Genomic DNA, 6,721 nt, shown 5'->3' on the forward strand with positions numbered 1-6,721 from the left:
ACAGAGAGACAGAAAGACAGAGAGACTGAAAGACAGAGAGACAGAAAGACAGAGAGACAGAAAGACAGAGAGACTGAAAGACAGAGAGACAGAAAGACAGAGAGACAGAAAGACAGAGAGACTGAAAGACAGAGAGACTGAAAGACAGAGAGACAGAAAGACAAAGAGACAGAAAGACAGAGAGACTGAAAGACAGAGAGACTGAAAGACAGAGAGACTGAAAGACAGAGAGACAGAAAGACAGAGAGACTGAAAGACAGAGAGACAGAAAGACAGAGAGACTGAAAGACAGAGAGACAGAAAGACAGAGAGACTGAAAGACAGAGAGACAGAAAGACAGAGAGACTGAAAGACAGAGAGACTGAAAGACAGAGAGACAGAAAGACAAAGAGACAGAAAGACAGAGAGACTGAAAGACAGAGAGACAGAAAGACAGAGAGACTGAAAGACAGAGAGACTGAAAGACAGAGAGACAGAAAGACAGAGAAACTGAAAGACAGAGAGACAGAAAGACAGAGAGACAGAAAGACAGAGAGACTGAAAGACAGAGAGACTGAAAGACAGAGAGAGAGAGAGAGAGAGAGAGCGAGAGAGAGAGAGAGACAGAGAGACAGAGAGAGAGAGAAGAGAGAGAGAGAGAGAGAGAGAGAGAGAGAGGGAGGCCAAGAGAGACAGAGGGAGAGCGAAACAAAGACAATATCAAATCAAATTGTATTGGTCACATGCCCCGAATACAACAGGTGTTGACCTTACCGTGAAATGCTTACTTACAAGAACCTAACCAACAATGAGACAGAGAGACTGAAAGACAGAGACAGAGAATGAGGAACATAACATAGGTCTGTAGATGTTACAGTCCCCAAAGTACCACCCTAGATCTGTGTGAAGACTGTGAGACTAGAAGTGTTATAGAAATCCATTAAACTAAAACAGTCTTCAGCATAACCAGGTCTGTGTTGTTGAGCTCTAACCAGGTCTGTGTTGTAGAGCTCTAACCAGGTCTGTGCTGTGGAGCTCTAGCAAGGTCTGTGCTTTGGAGCTCTAACCAGGTCTGTGTTGTAGAGCTCTAACTAGGTCTGTGTTGTAGAGCACTAACCTGGTCTGTGCTGTTGAGCTCTAACTGTGCTGTTGAGCCCCTCCTGTCTCAGCCTCCAGTATTTATGCTGCAGTAGTTTATGTGTCGGGGGGCTGGGGTCAGTTTGTTATATCTGGAGTACTTCTCCTGTCCTATTCGGTGTCCTGTGTGAATCTAAGTGTGCGTTCTCTAATTCTCTCCTTCTCTCTTTCTTTCTCTCTCTCGGAGGACCTGAGCCCTAGGACCATGCTCCAGGACTACCTGACATGATGACTCCTTGCTGTCCCCAGTCCACCTGGCCGTGCTGCTGCTCCAGTTTCAACTAGGACCTGAGCCCTAGGACCATGCCCCAGGACTACCTGACATGATGACTCCTTGCTGTCCCCAGTCCACCTGACCGTGCTGCTGCTCCAGTTTCAACTATTCTGCCTTATTATTATTCGACCATGCTGGTCATTTATGAACATTTGAACATCTTGGCCATGTTCTGTTATAATCTCCACCCGGCACAGCCAGAAGAGGACTGGCCACCCCACATAGCCTGGTTCCTCTCTAGGTTTCTTCCTAGGTTTTGGCCTTTCTAGGGAGTTTTTCCTAGCCACCGTGCTTCTACACCTGCATTGCTTGCAGTTTGGGGTTTTAGGCTGGGTTTCTGTACAGCACTTTGAGATATCAGCTGATGTACGAAGGGCTATTTCAATCAATTTGATTTGATTTGATTTAACCGGGTCTGTGTTGTAGAGCTCTAACCAGGTCTGTGCTGTGGAGCTCTAGCAAGGTCTGTATTGTGGAGCTCTAACCAGGTCTGTGTTGTGGAGCTCTAACCAGGTCTGCTGTGGAGCTCTAACCAGGTCTGTGCTGTGGAGCTCTAACCAGGTCTGTGCTGTGGAGCTCTAACCGGGTCTGTGTTGTAGACCTCTAATCAGGTCTGTGTTGTAGAGCTCTAACCAGGTCTGTGTTGTAGACCTCTAACCAGGTCTGTGTTGTAGAGCTCTAACCAGGTCTGTGTTGTAGACCTTTAACCAGGTCTGTGCTTTGGAGCTCTAACCGGGTCTGTGTTCTAGACCTCTAACCACGTCTGTGTTGTAGAGCTCTAACCAGGTCTGTGTTGTAGACCTCTAACCAGGTCTTTGTTGTAGAGTTCTAACCGGGTCTGTGCTTTGGAGCTCTAACCAGGTCTGTATTGTAGAGCTCTAACCAGGTCTGTGCTTTGGAGCTCTAACCGGGTCTGTGTTGTAGAGCTCTAACCAGATCTGTGCTTTGGAGCTCTAACTAGGTCTGAGTTGTAGAGCTCTAACCAGGACTGAGTTGTAGAGTTCTAACCAGGTCTGTGTTGTAGAGCTCTAACCAGGTCTGTGTTGTAGAGCTCGAACCAGGTCTGTGCTGTGGAGCTCTAACCAGGTCTGTGTTGTAGAGCTCTAACCAGGTCTGTGCTTTGGAGCTCTAACCAGGTCTGTGTTATAGAGCTCTAACCGGGTCTGTGCTGTGGAGCTCTAACCAGGTCTGTGTTGTAGAGCTTTAACCTTGTCTGTGTTGTGGCCAACAGTAATCACACTGTACTACACATAAACACGCTAAATGTACTTTCATACACACACCATGTAGTTAGTATGTATCCTACATGTCTAGATTAATGTAAGACTCACAAAATAAAGTTCATTACATAGTCATAGAGAGTTATTTAAGGGTACTACGAGTGGAGGTGGTATGGGAATATAATAACCCACAAATCCCCATACCTCATCCCCCTTTCCCATTTCTCAGCCTCTTCTAAACCGAGCCATACACCGCCCCCCGCGCCCTTTCAAAAACCACAACTCTCTCTCTCTATGCAGCGATGAAGCAGAGCAACCTGAGCTCTCTGAGAAAGTCTTATAAAGGGGAGGGAATAAAACAATCACATCAAGCACATTGACCACCTCTCCCTCACACCCTGATCTGGGACATCCAAGACAACCTGTGTGTGTGTGTGTGTGTGTGTGTGTGTGTGTGTGTGTGTGTGTGTGTGTGTGTGTGTTTGTGCATGCTTTGTGTGCCCAGGGGCCTATCCTCACGTGCATTGATTACAGGAACTGAATGTAGTATAGGCTACTCATGTCACAGTCATTTCCTGTACTATGTCACAGTGATGCACTGCTTATTCACGTACAGTAAGGTCACGTATTGCACAACCGTAGCAAGTCACTTGGACAGCCCCTATGAATCCGTTATCTAGAGAAGAATCTCCTGAGAGGGATCTCTGTCAAACAAACAAATCACTCTTTCTGAACTGTTGCCTTGTGGTAAACTTGTTAAACTCTCTCTTTTTGTGTTGTTTACCCCCTCTCTCTTCTCCCCTTCTCTTTCTCTCTTTCTCATCCTTCCTCTCCCAATCTCCTCCTCTATTGTCTCCCTTTTACACTCTCTCTCTCCACCTCTTCTTTCTCTCTCATCTCATCTCCACTTCTCTCTCTCCCTTTCTCTGTTCTTATCCTTCTTCTCCCCTCTCTCTATCATTCTCCTCTCCTCTCTTTTCTCCCCTTTACTCTCTCTCCCTCTCTCTCCACCTCTTCTTTCTCTCTCATCTCCACTTCTCTCTCTCTGTTCTTATCCTTCTTCTCCCCTCTCTCTATCATTCTCCTCTCCTCTCTTTTCTCCCCTTTACTCTCTCTCCCTCTCTCTCCACCTCTTCTTTCTCTCTCATCTCATCTCCACTTCTCTCTCTCTGTTCTTATCCTTCTTCTCCCCTCTCTCTATCATTCTCCTCTCCTCTCTTTTCTCCCCTTTACTCTCTCTCCCTCTCTCTCCACCTCTTCTTTCTCTCTCATCTCATCTACACTTCTCTCTCTCTCCCTTTCTCTGTTCTTATCCTTCTTCTCCCCTCTCTCTATCATTCTCTTCTTCTCTCTTTTCTCCCTTTTACTCTCTCGCTACAACTCTCTTCCCCCTCTCGCTACCCCTCTTATTCCTCTCCCTTCTCCCTCTTCCCTTGTTGAGCCTTGTTGGCGTGGGCTCTAGTTCTGTTCCTTCGCTCAGTGAACCCAGGGTAAAGAGTGTCTTGTTACACCAGTACTGGCCCTTCTGATAAAGCCCAGTATTGTGAAGGATAATCCTCAGAAACAATCAGGATTTCACACAGGCAGCACCGTGTGTATTTCTGCAATCCCCAAACACAAATATAAACACACCAAGAAGATTCACAAACACACTCCCATACAGCCAAACATACGTAGCGTACAATCGCTCAAACACACAACACTCCAGGTCAGAGAATGTATTATTACTGTGCGCTGCACTCATGTGGTGGAAGTAAATATCAGGACAAAACTCACATCAGGTTACAAACTCTCTCTACAGGTTGTTTTCCTTCCTTTGTCCTGTATAATTGCCTTACCCTGGTGTGCACTGCTTCCTCTATTTCACTACTAAAGCCAGCTAGCTACCTCACCACCGATGACTGACGGACACCAGAGATTGGGAAAGGGGAGCAGAAGTAACACTGTGTTATTAACGACCTGGAAGCGGAATGTCCTTCTTCTCTCTCACTCCCATGTTTATGTATGGAAGGAACCCAGCTCTTAAGCTGTCCACATTTGGGTGAGCCGTGCTCTTAAATAAACATGGGCTTTGTTGGGATAAACCACTGTCTATCCTCTATTGTCCCGCGGGATCAGTGAGGTGCTCAGGTACTCACCTGAATGGAGGGGGGACAGGTCTGCACACGTCACGGATGGAAGTTGGAACACGAGGCCAAGAGAGAGAGCGAGGGTGGCTGGAAGTGCTGTCCAGACAGGCAGGCTCCTCCTGGTGCCTGGAATGCTTCCATACGGCTGTCATCATTCCTCATCATTCCTCATCATTTCCGGTGATTGCGGAGGTTTCCAGAGGATTCCCGACATCAGTTTCTCCATCCATCACTGGCCAACAAAGGGAAGAGGAACAGTAACTACAAGAGAGACGTTGTCATAACTCAACACCCTCGGGTCACACTAATAACCATGGTCACAGCAGGCAGACGGATCGCTGTGAGACCGTGTCATTCTGTCAATGGGCCAATTACTGCAATAGCTGTTAACACTCACATCCTGTGACCTTTGGCCTAGTGTGCCTGTACACCTACTTTAGAATAGGGTGTTATAAGCAGGCTGTACAGTTTGAGAGAAGTATAGAAACGAAGTGGTTGAGCGACATGTTTGCCACTGTTCTAATGAGGACAGAGATAATATAAGTGGTTCATGCGTGTGGATGTCACCGCATTTTAACACCGATTTTTGTCTTTGTCTTGTATCAGCACTCAGCGTGACAACACCTTGTGTATCCAAGCCATTCCTACATCTTGGCTTAACTTGTTGCCAAGACACACACACACTCTCTCACATACACACACATACACACGTTGGTCCCTGTGGCCTCAACCCCACTAGGTTGTCCAGTCCTCCTTGTTGTTTCAGCTGTGAACACGGGAGAGGAATTACTGGTACTACCACTGCACTGATACCACCTTCCTCCCCATCACTGACACCACACACATACTGTACACACACACACACTGTACACACATGCGCACTCTCAAACACACCACACACACACACATTGTACTACAATTCTTTGTAATAGTTGACACACTGTATGACCCAAAAAAACATCTCACAGCACCACGCAACAGCAACAATATGGGAAAGCCATTATGTCAACGTCAACGACATAATTGTTTGCAGACATTCTCTAAAATGGACTGGTCTAGTGTCAGCTCATCGCTGGCAGACTGCAGATGACTAAGTGCAGAGAAATGGAGAACTGCAGAGCAGATACATATGTTACTCTACATGGCTCTTCAGCCTCTATAAACAGACCCTGGATGTGTCTCAAGTGCACCCTATTCCCTACCTAGTGCACTACTTTTGGCCTGTGCCTTGGGGAATGGGGTGCCATTTGAGATACAGGCACTGAGTGTCATGTCATGGTAACATGTCAGAGTGTGAGGCTCTGTGGACTGACCCTGACCCTGGGACCCAGATGGTTGGTTTGTCTCTCCTCCCTCGTCCCCGACACCTCACTATTCCTTACCATGCTTTCACTCTCCAGCCCTTGTTTTCACATTCCAATCTGTCCTTAACGACCCACAATGCCTGGCGTATAGTATATACACACAAGCATGCATGCACTTGAGTACGTAAACAGGCATGCAGACACATACACACACACACACACCCACCCACCCACCAGGCATGCAGACACATACACACACACACACACACACCCACCCACCAGGCATGCAGACACCCACCCACCCACCCACCAGACATGCAGACACCCACCCACCCACCAGACATGTAGACACATACACACACACATACACACCCACCCACCCACCAGACATGCAGACACATACACACACACCCACCCACCCACCAGACATGCAGACACATACACACACACACCCACCCACCCACCAGGCATGCAGACACATACACACACCCACCCACCCACCCACCAGACATGCAGACACATACACACACACCCACCCACCCACCAGACATGCAGACACATACACACACACCCACCCACCCGCCCACCAGACATGCAGACACATACACACACACCCACCCACCCACCAGACATGCAGACACATACACACACACCCACCCACCCACCAGACATGCAGAC

The 6,721-nt window shown here is 47.7% G+C and overlaps 1 protein-coding gene across 4 annotated transcripts in view; it reads right to left on the reverse strand.

The window, feature by feature from the left end:
• Window positions 1-4,995, reverse strand: part of LOC115126129 (uncharacterized) — a 31,433-nt gene extending 26,438 nt beyond the window's left edge. For 2 of the 4 annotated variants that reach the window (XM_065010367.1, XM_065010366.1), the window contains exon 1: window positions 4,749-4,986. The gene's annotated coding sequence lies outside the window, so the exon portion shown is untranslated. Of the gene's footprint in view, window positions 1-4,748 lie in introns of all 4 variants that reach the window. The other 2 variants (XM_065010369.1, XM_065010368.1) reach the window with 2 other exon arrangements.
• Between the last annotated feature and the right edge of the window lie 1,726 nt (window positions 4,996-6,721).

This window comes from Oncorhynchus nerka, linkage group LG26 (assembly GCF_034236695.1).
Source record: "Oncorhynchus nerka isolate Pitt River linkage group LG26, Oner_Uvic_2.0, whole genome shotgun sequence".
NCBI lineage: Eukaryota > Metazoa > Chordata > Actinopteri > Salmoniformes > Salmonidae > Oncorhynchus > Oncorhynchus nerka.